Source organism: Pinus tabuliformis, chromosome 2_1, assembly GCF_031772625.1.
Source record: "Pinus tabuliformis cultivar Carrire ecotype Pingquan chromosome 2_1, CPIR1, whole genome shotgun sequence".
Lineage (NCBI taxonomy): Eukaryota > Viridiplantae > Streptophyta > Pinopsida > Pinales > Pinaceae > Pinus > Pinus tabuliformis.
In genome coordinates this window covers 40,583,056-40,595,366 of record NC_142299.1, presented here as the reverse complement: position 1 = coordinate 40,595,366, position 12,311 = coordinate 40,583,056, and the positions used below count along the sequence as shown (strand labels likewise).

The 12,311-nt window shown below is 38.2% G+C and overlaps 1 pseudogene; it reads right to left on the bottom strand.

Annotated features, from left to right (window-relative positions):
- Positions 1 to 7,824: 7,824 nt before the first annotated feature.
- Positions 7,825 to 8,349, bottom strand: LOC149198669 (UDP-glycosyltransferase 72B1 pseudogene; annotated as a pseudogene).
- Positions 8,350 to 12,311: the final 3,962 nt, after the last annotated feature.

Here is a 12,311-nt window from a genome sequence, read left to right as displayed (position 1 = left end):
TAAATGATGATTATTCATATTACAATAATAAATTTGAAAGTAACACAGATTTAAAGATGTATTTGAGATAAAAGTTAAAGTGTTCATATATATATATATATATATATATATATATATATATATATATAATTGCAATAGACCTAACTATTATAACATGTATTTTCTTGCAAGATGTTGTTTGCGGGAGACATATCATGACTGTGAGGGAATCAATGTTCAACATATCTAATTATTGATGGAAAACTAATGCTCGAAACATCTAATTATTGATGGAAAACTTTAAGAATTTGTGGGTGGAGGGACAAACCATGAAGGCTTGCAAAAAAACTTCTAATTATGAAACCCTAGCTTCCAAAATGGCCAAAAACTTTGAAGGTTGTAGGGCCTTTAGATCAAAGGAGTGATTTGAAGAGAAATAAAGAAAACAAAGTTTTATCTCAAGCAATTAAGAATTTTGAATTTAAACTTCTGCAGAAAGAAATGAAAACTAAGAAAATATGCATGATTTTCCTGGATGTGGAGAGTTTCATTAAGGGTTTCAAGCTCCAATTACATGAGTACCAATAAGTAAATTCATGAAAAATTAAATTGAAACAACTAGTGACATCTTCCAAGAGAGGAAAAATATAAGTGAATGATAAACATAAAAGAAAAACTATGTCTGCAATTACACCCAAAACTGGAATGAAAACGGCTTCATATTCTTTAATTTTAAGGGAGACTTCTTTGTTACAAGGGAGACATGACTCCAAAACTCCGAACGTCAAAAAAAAATAATTACTTTCAAATTTTTATTTCTTCTCCCTAGTCTAGTCAGTTTTGAAACTAACTCCCAAAATAGTTGTAAATCTCTGATCAGTTTTGAAATTAACTCCCAAAATAATTGTAAAATTGTGCCTTACCGTTAATAAATTGTCTTCCTTTAGATAAATTTTTAAATCACGAAATGGCAATAATTATTGTTTAATATTATATATATTATTTAAATAATATATAATATTTACGTCGTAAGGCGTTCCCTTTGGAAGGAACTCCCCTCCATGCCGCGGTGTCTCGTTATGGGCCCTTAGATCGATTGTTAGACGATGGAATAAACTCCAGCCATTAGATCGCCGGTGAAAAATGTTGTAGGCGGTTCAGATTATTGGAATGTTTTCCATCCTTAAGACAGTTGTCACTCAATGATGGGCCTTCCCCTCAATTTTGGCATCCCCTTCTTCATTTCCATTCCCCCTCTCCTTCCATTAGTTCCCTCCCGCTCTTTCCACTTCCTCTCTCTTCACCAATGCATCTGCGCCCTTCTGTGCTTCAATGCCCACCTTCATCTCCTTCACTAGAAGGAAGGCATTCATTCTCTGTTTAGCAAAGAGAGGACAAGCGATCATCGGCACTCAGTGAAGGCATTCATTCTCTGTTCAACAAAGAGAGGCCAAGCGATCATCGGCACTCAGTGAAGGCATTCATTCTCTGTTCAGCAAAGAGAGGCCAAGCGATCATCGGCACTCCATGTAAGATGCTTTCAATCGTTGAATGCCCTTAAAGATGGATCTGATCAGAATGTATGCAATTTTTGCTCATAATATTTCTGCTTTAAACCCGCAGATCAGATAACTGGTTGCACGGTTCAACTTTTCATATGATTTCAATGACCTAATCACTGAACTGAATACAGGTTGATTTGGTTGGAGGATATTACAATGCAGGCGACAACGTAAAATTTACGTTTCCAATGGCTTTTAGTACTACGCTGTTAGCCTGGAGCATGCTGGAGTTCGGTCATTTAATGGGCGGTGAGATTGGTAATGCCATTAATATTGAATTTAAGTAGACCACTACTTATTCATTCCATTCGTATGCGTATTTGTCCTCCATAGCTCTTCGACTTTGCAGACAGATACAGGGGATCTTATTGTGACAGCCTTAAGTCTGGAGTTTGCTCATTTAACTGCGGCTTTGATGGATACCAAGTAAGTTTTCTGTTTCATTTATTCTCACCCGGAAAAGTCCCGTCAAAATACCCAACCTAACTTCCAGTTAATACTAATGGGGATTTCAGGATGAATTGTTGTGGGCTGCTGCATGGTTGCACAAAGCATCGGCCAACAATTCGTATCTGCAGTACATTGATAGCAATGGCAAAACACTGGGAGACAATGAGGAGTTACATGAATTTGGATGGAACAATAAGCATGCTGGCATTCATGTACTGCTCACCAAGGTAATCACTCCATGCAGCTTCACAGTGCTCATATCAACTGTATTGAATTTCAAAGCCATCTATACTCGTGTATCTTTTTATACGCAGGAGTATTTGTCCGGGAATGGATGGTTCTTAAAACCATACAAGGGATACGCTGACAAATTCATTTGTGCCCTCTTTCCTGAAAAACCTTATCGACCACATGTTCAATACACTCTAGGTTCCCCTAATAGACTCTCTTTCTTTTTTTCCCGGGATTTTGTATGTTTGTTGTGTACATCTTGCTGCTGCGGGAAGATGAATAAGCTAATTGGAGAGATGCTGTGTTACAGGTGGGCTCATATACAAAAGTAATGCAAGCAATATGAATATTGCGACGTCAGTATCGTTTTTGGCATTAACGTATGCCAAGTACCTGAGCGACGCCTCTCGAGCGTTGTGGTGTGGGGGCGTGGAGGCAACTCCGGCGAGGATTCGCGCCTTTGCAAAATGACAGGTAGGTGCACCACCTACTTCACTATAACTGGTTCTTGGTAGAAGTCAAGAATGCATTTGACATTGGTGTATCGCCATTATGGAGTTGCAGATTGATTATATATTAGGGGATAATCCTCTGAATTTATCATACATGATGGGATATGGCTCCCGCTTCCCCGGACAGATTCATCATAGAGCCTCATCTCTGCCTTCTATTGTCGATCACCCGGAATTCATTGCATGCAAAAGTGGGTTTCTTTATGTTATCACTAGGAACTATAGTTCATGTATATGAGATTGTCCACAAGTTTTTATAAAGTCTTGAGGTCTTGTAAATAGGTTTGTTAGTTTATGTCAATTTCAAAATTTGAAATTCAAGAGTTATGGATGAAAATTCGTGTAAAGGCAAGGTTATTAGTCATCCTCCATCATTGTTAGTTATGTCATGTCATGTCATTGGTACTTTGCGCAGTTTCGCAGCGCGGGTATGATGTCTTTGGTACTTGCGCAGTTTCGCAGCGCGGGTGTGATTGGTCAGTTTTGCTGCGAAATAATGTTTGCGTGTTTTCGTAGCGCCCCGTTTGTCAGCGATTTCGTAGCGCATTCCCTTAAATTTGAACTGCCCGCGCTACGAAATCGGGGTTTCAGGGTTATTTGCAGCATTGTTCTCTGAATGTCTAATCCGAGAAGTAGTGAGTCACGAATCCGGTCATGATTGTCTTTTCACACCATTTCTATGTCATGATGAGCCATTACTTTGCCATAAGGTCCGAAATCATATAGTTATGTGTCAGTTTAGAGGACGTTATAGGAGCTGGTCATTCCATAATGAGTTCTTCATATCATATGAATGTTTTTGCTCTATGAAAAGCCTGAGCTTTGTTTTAAACGGACTACTGCAAGCGAGCCTGCTCTCTACAGCTAAAGATTGTTTTCGTGCTGCAAACCACCGTCATTCCCTTGTGTAAAATTACTCAAAGAAGCATGGAAAGAAAGGAACACCGTTCGGGTAAATGTGTGAGAACATAGCCGGAGGGGTTAGATGTAACTCTCAGGGATGAGGAGGTAGCAAAGGCGTTTAGAAGTGCTGGTTGCTGGCGATTTTGTGAAAAATTAAAGGGTGGACATGCAGAAGTGACCAAGGCATTTGCATTGAACTTCACTGGACTGAATTCGAAGGTGGCCATGTTGGAGTTTCCGGTGTCCCCTGAAGTCATTTCTACTGTCACAGAAATCCCGAGGGGTGGCCAAGAGTGGTTCAAGAATTTCAAGTTTGACATGGGTCCGTGTAAGGAGTTCTTGAAGGCACCATATGTAGATGAAGATCGCACTAAAGCTGTCCCAAGGAGCTATCTAAAGGAGAATTATGCTATGCTATTGACATGTATCCAGAAGTACCTGACATGTGAGGGTCGGTACAACAAAGTTTACTCATACCACTTCAAGCTGCTGTTACACTTCACTGGTAAGAGTTCAATAGACATACCTTTTTACTTGTTCAGGAGTATTAGCAAGATGTGTGATAAGATTCAGTTAAAGAAGGAAGCTTATGAAACATCTCTTTTTCATCATGGTCTGGTTAAATTGCTGGTGTTGGATAGCCTACATAAAATTGGTAAAGACTGGGATTCATTTGTGTTCATGGCCGGTTTCCCAAGTAAAACGGGCCTCACTCCATTACCTGTAAGAGAAAGAGAAGAAACAAGTGAGGAGACTACTTTGGCTGAGATTAGGAAAGAAATAACAGACCATAAGAAGCCCAAAGCTAAAACAAAGAAATCAGAGAGGTCTGTAACAGTCAAAGAAACACCTGAAGCATCAATGAAGAAAACTCCTAAGCCAGCAGTTAAAGAAACACCTGAAGCATCAGTAGATAAAACTTCAAAATCATCTAGAGTATCTGAAAAGGAAACCTCTAAGTCATCTCCTAAGGAAACACCTCAGTCATCAAAACAGAAGACTCACAAAAGAAAAGATGAAATTAAATCCAGTGAAGTTGAAAGGGTTTCAAGAGTGAGAACTAGAGGCCAGCTAAGCAAAGAAAAAGGAAAGTCAGCCCCTGTGGAAGAGAGTCCTATTTCTAAGGGTAGTTTAAATGACTTACTGGAAGCCATTGAATTAGAGCAAGATCATCCAATTCAAATTGAACCACTTGAAATTGAGCAAGATCAATTGGTATCACCAATGCATATTGATCTAACACAATCCTCACCTGAAAGTTCTAAGAAGTCAAAGGCTTCTAAAAGGTTAAAGTTTGAAGAACCAAGTGAAGAGTATGCCTTTAAACCACGTAGACCAATGACTAGAAGGCAAATGAAAGAAGTGGAAAAAGCTCAAAAAGAGAAAGTACCTTCAGAGATGCCTAGGACAGAGGCACTTGAAATCTTCTCTGAAATAGTCCAAGCAGCTAAAAACAAGAACAAGGATAATAAGGTGGTTATTAGTCAAAGTGGAAATGTGATTGCCATTAAGAAACAAGCTGGAGCAAGTAAGGAAATACCTCAGGTTCAAAATGTTTTTAAAGAAAAGGCAGTAAGATATACAAGCTATAAGAAAGCTGTAATGAAAGGTAAAACAAGTTTGATCAGTCAAGCTAGCTCAGTATCTGATGCCTATGTATGGACAGTGCCAGCTCTGAAGCAGGCAAAGATTATGAAACAAATGAATGCAGGTCTAAGAGCAGAGAACAAGAAGTTGAAGGAAGAAGTCATCAGCCTGAAAGAGAAGCTAGACAAACTAGCTAAATGATTCAAGAAGGGATGTGTTTTCCAAATTTTGATATATTTTGGCCATCGTCTTTTTAAAGATTTTTGAGACTTTTTGATGTCTTTACACCTGTATAGAATGACTGAAGAAATCACAGACTTGAGTTATTGTTGCTTTAAGGTTCATGTATTTAATTTTGATGACCTACAGCAGTTTCGTAGCGCGCTACGAAACTGCTGTAGGTGACCGATTATGTTGAAAACTTAAGTTTGAATGCTGAGGTCAGCAAATATTTAAAGAGATGACTTAATGCCAGCATGGAGGTTATAGAAGGTCAGTCAGATATTTAAAAAAGGATGCCAGGTGTAAATATTCGAAGAAAAGGTGAAGTTTTGTCTCTTATTGAAAGTTTCACTTTATGTCCGAGTTTTTAGGGTTATGATAGAGCTGCTGAGGTGTTAAGTGATACACTTGTCTAGTTATGGGATGGCCAGATCATGAGTTTTCTTCAATCACACGGGACTATCCAAGGATTAAATGGCTTGAAACTGGATCATTAATACATGAACACCGATGGGAGGCAGCAACCGAGAATATAGGCTTCATTTTCTTATTGGTTGATGAATCATCTATGCATCAGGTATCCGGAGCTGTTCATACATTGAATCTGCTTTCAGTTTGGGTTTGGTTATTATTGTAATGCTACAGGTGGCAAGCTCCAAGAACGCAGCAAAGTATACGAGGAGAAAGACTTAAAGTGCCAATGTGATGGAGTCCTCTGTTTTCGTAGCACCATATCTCTTGTAATCAATTAGTTTGTTTATGATATAGTTAAGGTCATTAATGTCAAAATTTCGAGCTCCCTTCATGCTTGTTGAGGAGTCTCATGCAGTAGTGTTTTGATTGGCTATATATAGGAATAACTTTTATGTAAAAAAGGTTGGATACTTTATAGAAAAACAGTGTTGTTTTGGGCCATTGTAAGACCTTTTTGACAGTAATAGTAAAACAGAGTTATTCTCTTCTCAAGATTCTCGAAGGATTGTCATGTTCAAATGTAGTGATGGTGTTTTATACTTTATGTTATTTTATAGTCTTGTTGTATGCAATCACTCAGAATTCATAATTATATGCTCTGACTTCCTGTGTATTCAGCAAGCTATGTTTTGGTGGAGTATGTTTGACATGTAATGCTAAGAGCCTTGATTTCCATGAGATCACTGTGTTTTCCTTGTTTACTTAATATTATAGACTCCATAGCCCAATGAGAGCCAGTTTGATGTGTTTCCAACTAGTTATGCTTTCATAAGTGAATAAAGAGTTAGCCATCTAGTGTTTGAAGGATTTTATCAAGAGTTGTGAGAGAGCCCTCTCTGATTAGGAAGGCTAATTCCTAATCTAAAGTATGGTCTGAAACAGTTACTTGAAACCTTGCTTGGTTGCAGCCCCTAGTACTGGTTTTGTGATAACACTTTACATCCATAGAAATGGTTCCAATCCTAATCTTCTGATGGGAGCAGTTATTGGAGGACCAGATGAACACGACCAGTTTCCAGACGATCGAACAAAATTTCGGCAATCGGAGCCCAAGATGTACATCAACGCTCCTCTCGTTGGCGTGCTTGCATTTTTCAGTGCACATCCATCGTGATTTCCCAGAGATGCTAAATCCTGACACGTTTCTTTACATTTTCTCAGAGGGTGGCATTTAACTTTTCATTTCTTTAAATTTTCTTAGAGGGCGGCATTTAACTTTTCATTTTCTTTAAATTTTCTCAGAGGGTGGCATTTAACTTTCATTATGGATTCTCAAGAAATAAATCACGAATGTTTCTAGAAACAGGTTGAATGAATCCATACATTCTGGTTTGCCTCGGTGTTACTCACTTTCTTGACAGATTCACAAGGAACAATGGCGTTTTTTATGTTTATGCCCTTGTTCCTTATCGCCATGGTCGATAATCGCACTACTTTAAATGATGAGTGCTTGTACAAGACGTATTGTAATATTTGTACAAGACGTATTGTAATATTTCAGTGCTAGAAAGTGCCATTAAATGTTTTTAATGAAAGGTGGTGTTCATCCCATTGTGACAATAAAAAAATTATGTTAGATTCAACCCATTATAACATTTGTTTTTACGTCGTAAGGCGTTCCCTCTGGAAGGAACTCCCCTCCATGCCGCGGTGTCTCGTTATGGGCCCTTAGATCGATTGTTAGACGATGGAATAAACTCCAGCCATTAGATCGTCGGTGAAAAATGTTGTAGGCGGTTCAGATTATTGGAATGTTTTCCATCCTTAAGACAGTTGTCACTCAATGATGGGCCTTCCCCTCAATTTTGCCATCCCCTTCTTCATTTCCATTCCCCCTCTCCTTCCATTAATTCCCTCGCCGCTCTTTCCACTTCCTCTCTCTTCACCAATGCATCTGCGCCCTTCTACGCTTCAATGCCCACCTTCATCTCCTTCACTAGAAGGAAGGCATTCATTCTCTGTTCAGCAAAGAGAGGCCAAGCGATCATTGACACTCCATGTAAGATGCTTTCGATCATTGAATTCCAACCGCAATGAAAAAGGAAACTGTCTGTGGATGGATGAGAGAGGACAGCAATCTGAGGCACCCATGAATGCACCACAAATCCACGGTCCTGGATTCGAGTCTCGAAACCCTCAGGTAGAACCTCCCTCATATCTGCTTCGGTAGTCATCATGGATTCAGTTGGAGGAGGAGGCTCCTTACGCAACACCCAAAGGAACCGTTGCACGCTTGCTTCTAGCCTCAAAGCTAGTTCCTGAATCTGATTCTCTGACAGGGTGCCGCGGCTCCCAAAAGAAACGAACAGAACTGACGAGGCGGGCTGGCGGTCCAGCCATTTGAGGCAGCCCTCCTTCTCAAACTTCTCTTCAAATTCTGACAGAGACAAAGCTATTAGCAGCCCAACGGGACAAATAGAAGGGTTCATTTCAACAGCGCTTAGAACCTTCCTTCCTTAAGAGCTTTTATTTGCGTTGGTTCCATTTCTTGGCATGTATTTATCAGAATTCCATGAGCTTCCTGAAGCCGAAGGGAATGTTGAATGAACCAGTTGAATGAAATATCAGATCTGTCTAGAAGAGGGTCTGGCAAATCTATTCCGAGAATCGGCGGAAGGCCCGTCAGAAAGAAATTATAATTAAAGTGGATGTAAAGTAAAGCTTATTAAATTATAGTGTCTCCTTTATAAAATGTGAAAAAAGAGTATTACAATACTTTTTCACACATGCCATCTGATCAAGCAGCATATAGTTCTTTTTATTATTGGGTAAGAATTTGTAGCAGAAAACTATCTTTCAAATCCCTTTATAAAATGAGGACATGGTTTGGGTTATTCTATTTCAAGATATTGTAGCAAAAAGTTGTATTGCAAGTTGCAAGGGATTTATAGATTTGGATTAGAATTCTTTTTCATATCTGCGATGTCACTTTTGCTTTTTGATTATATGGTGCCTTCCCTTGTTTTATAATTATCAATAATAATTGATCTGCATTTTGTTTGGTGAGATGTGAGGCATCTATGGCATTTTAATTAGAACTTGATTGCCTGATTTTACTTGGCCTTATTTTAGATGCATCTACTAATAGCTTGATATGTGTGATATGTCACATGGACAGGGAAAATCTGTTGAAGTACGATAGTCAGCAGGACTGCTTTTGAAAAATAATCTGAGGACAAGTTTTCATCTGATGATTGCTTCTTATCAACAATATATCAAATCAAAGTTGCTACCTTGTCTGGGGGCACCATATAGACACCTCTGTTCAACGGTAGGAACTGTTGTCAGTGTTATTGTTCAGCAAGTACAGGTGCGGGGTTGGCCACAATTAATGCAGGCACTGGTTCAATGCTTTGATAGCAATGACTTTAATCATATGGAAGGTGCTCTTGATGCACTATCAAAGGTAACTCAAGGTCTCACTTTTGGCTCTCCGTCTGTTGTAATATATTCCCAGAGTATATTTTTTGTTTATCTCAACATATTTTATGTATTTCATAAGAATTCAAAGTTGTATGTTTAAAATTCTTTTGCCTATGTTTCAGAGAGCTGCATTTAAAACTGGATTTGTTCTTTTGGATCTTTTTTGGAAATTATCATTTTTAATAATAGATCTAAATTCTAATCAAGCCATGAGAGTGGAGTAGTTATGGAATTTTCTTGTTTGATGAGTAATAATGTCCCAGATTTCGTTTGCTGACACTTGCATTTCTGAGAACCCCAAAGGATTTAGGAAACACCCCCTTACCCCCTCCAAAAATAAAAGAAAAAACTCGTTAACCTATATTCAACCTTTTGGTCACAGCTTCTACTGTAACCAATTCCAATTCCAATGTTTGTTAGATTTTGGAGTGCACACTTAGAAATGAATAGTTGATAATGGAGAGAATATGAAATTTTATTTTATTAATGATGTTGTAGCAATAATATAAAATCTTTCATGTATATCATGTCATTTATAGCACCCTTCAGAAGTGAGGGAAATTTCTGAATGGTCGTGACATTTTTATCCTGTTAACATGGAATATGTAACTGTTTAAGTTGCATGAAGGTTGTGAGATTTGGATCATTGCCATGTGCAGGTGGTGACAAGAATGATCTAGTTGTGTTGTTTGTGGTTGCACAATTTCTCATACAAAAACAGATCATGAATATGTGAATTTTAAAGCAGAGTACATTGTTATGTAAGCATTTGAATTGATTTTAGGTATTTTTTAAAGTAGATCCCGGGCTGTCTTTTTTCAAGGTTGCCATTTTAAACATATTAAGACTTGTCTGCCTTTCTCTCAGATTGCCTTGTTTTAAAAGTCATATAAAGTAAGTTTCTTGTGGAAGTAATGGGCATTTGTCTATCATTTCCAATACAGAAGTAGAAAAGGTTGCAGCAAACAATATATAAGAGACGCAACAAACAATATATAAGAGATGCTATGGGATTTAAACCTTGTTTTAATGTTTTTGGCTGTTGATTTTAAAAACTTTTGAACAAGGCAAATGGTTTTATTGTCTGCCAAAGATTTCTCTATTTTTGGTAAATGCTTTTTAAAGCTGTATGAATGGTTCTGCTCATGCAAGGGATATGTAATTCATAAGTAGATGTTTTGCATGCAATATAATTTGTTCCTTTAAGGACTTAATATTCATGGATTTGAAAGTTCCTCTTGTTTGAAGGGGAGCATGTGGGTCAAAAACAGTCTCGATACATGTAGTTTAATACATTCTCTCTAAGGTTTTTATCAAGCACACTTGGCATATCCAAGTGATCTTTCAAAAGGTGTTCTTTAATTAAGGGCAATCTTGCAATATGGGTTGGGGAATGTATAGCGAGGGTAGAAAGAAATTATCCCAGCAGGAATAGTGAATGCATTGGGATTGTGCTTGAGGTGGATGGGGAAATCGCGGGGTGGGGGGGATGTGGTTTTGAAATGGGAATATTTTGCGGGAGTTTATGAGATCCATAATGTGCATGGCAGCTGCAATATATCTCTGCTTTCAAGAGAATGAATTGGATATGAAATCATTTGACCACAACAATGCATGGGGATGAGCTTTCTAAGTGTTGATTCATTTTTACAACTTTGAAGTAGGTTTTGTACAACAGGGAGCCTATTTATGAACATAACAATGTGCTGCCCACGTAGATATGTGAAGATATACCAGAGGAACTAGATGCTGATGTGCCAGGTTTACCAGAGCGAGCTATCAATATATTCTTGCCCAGATTATTTCAGGTAAATACCATTGGAGAATTTGTTCTAGATTGTTGATAGCATTACATAGTTGTTTTGTCAGGATTTGATGGGAAACTAGCATAACTCATTATCAAAGGAGAATGCTTTATGTTGGTTTCAACTTCCAACTAAGCTCCAATGTATTTACAACCTTTTAATTGCTTTGCAGTTCTTCCAGTCTCCTCATGTTTCTCTCAGGAAACTAGCACTTAGCTTCGTAAATCAATTTATTGTGTTTATGCCGACAGTAAGTTTCTCTGTAACCACAATGCAATGTGAAATAACAGTCAGGGTCTAACTGTCTACATATCTTTATGCTGTTAAACAAATGCAATGTATTAGATTCAATAAGAAAGTTAATTGTTTCTAAGGTTTATATTTTTGTGCATGCAGGCCTTGTTAATATCAATGGATCAATATCTTCAGGGCCTATTTACTCTTTCTCAGGATCCTACTCCTGAAGTGAGGAAACTGGTCAGTTATCGTTATTTATCTGTCATTATCTTTGCTCTTTGTATAACGTTGGTCCTTTCATCCTAGTGCATGCAAGCGGACGGGGAAATCGCGGGGTGGGGGGGATGTGGTTTCGAAATGGGAATATTTTGCGGGAGTTTATGAGATCCATAATGTGCATGGCAGCTGCAATATATCTCTGCTTTCAAGAGAATGAATTGCATATGAAATCATTTGACCACAGCAATGCATGGGGATGAGCTTTCTAAGTGTTGATTCATTTTTACAACTTTGTAGTAGGTTTTGTACAAAAGGGAGCCTATTTATGAACATAACAATGTGCTGCCCACGTAGATATGTGAAGATATACCAGAGGAACTAGATGCTGATGTGCCAGGTTTACCAGAGCGAGCTATCAATATATTCTTGCCCAGATTATTTCAGGTAAATACCATTGGAGAATTTGTTCTAGATTGTTGATAGCATTACATAGTTGTTTTGTCGGGATTTGATGGGAAACTAGCATAACTCATTATCAAAGGAGAATGCTTTATGTTGGTTTCAACTTCCAACTAAGCTCCAATGTATTTACAACCTTTTAATTGCTTTGCAGTTCTTCCAGTCACCTCATGTTTCTCTCAGGAAACTAGCACTTAGCTCCGTAAATCAATTTATTGTGTTTATGCCGACAGTAAGTTTCTCTGTAA